This window comes from Rana temporaria, chromosome 1 (genome assembly GCF_905171775.1).
Source record: "Rana temporaria chromosome 1, aRanTem1.1, whole genome shotgun sequence".
NCBI lineage: Eukaryota > Metazoa > Chordata > Amphibia > Anura > Ranidae > Rana > Rana temporaria.
Window position 1 is genome coordinate 86707383 of NC_053489.1, and position 670 is coordinate 86708052.

At 38.8% G+C, this 670-nt stretch overlaps 1 non-coding gene across 1 annotated transcript; it reads right to left on the reverse strand.

Moving 5' to 3' along the window:
- Positions 1-210: 210 nt before the first annotated feature.
- Positions 211-344, reverse strand: LOC120925430. Its single transcript, XR_005746703.1, has one exon. It is a non-coding gene; the product is annotated as a U6atac minor spliceosomal RNA (small nuclear RNA).
- Between the last annotated feature and the right edge of the window lie 326 nt (positions 345-670).

Below are 670 nucleotides of genomic sequence, written 5' to 3' on the forward strand. Positions count from 1 at the left end.
ATGGTTTTTCTCAGAGAAACAATGTAATACATACTTTGTAGTTAAAATCCTTCCATAAGCCCTACATCGAGTACAAGTATTAGTAATCCAAAGACAACAAGACAAGCTAATATCTATGGTAGAGGAATACCTGCCCCTGGCATGTGTGTCTCAACATGTCCATCTCAGTCCGCAGTTTACAGTAACTTGTCTAAAATAATGGTGTGGAAGACAAAAACGTGGTTAGAGATGCCACAGGGTAAGTAGTAATCCCTTAACTGTATACGGTATATGTTGTATGGCCATAGGGACCTCTTCCATTCTTGTCAAAAGGACTGCTAACCTTCTCTCTTTTCAAACAACACAGATTTTCATTTTTTTTTATCAGACAGACCTATGAGAAGATTTCTAGTTCTTCAAATGTTGGTAGCCCAGCTTTTAGATAAAACATAAGTACTCATTTACCTGCAGGTTCTACAACAGACAGCAACTGAGCTAAACACACATGCTGATTGCTTTACTGGTAGAGCTGCCATTAACTACTATAGATATATCAATGTTGTCCTTTGGTACCCAACCCAGTGTTACACTGCTGTCCACTTGTGTCAAGCTACATCACTGTAAAAAACTTTATATCATTCCCTGTAGTGAAATTCCATGAGCACCTAGCAAATATGGCACTAGAGGCGAG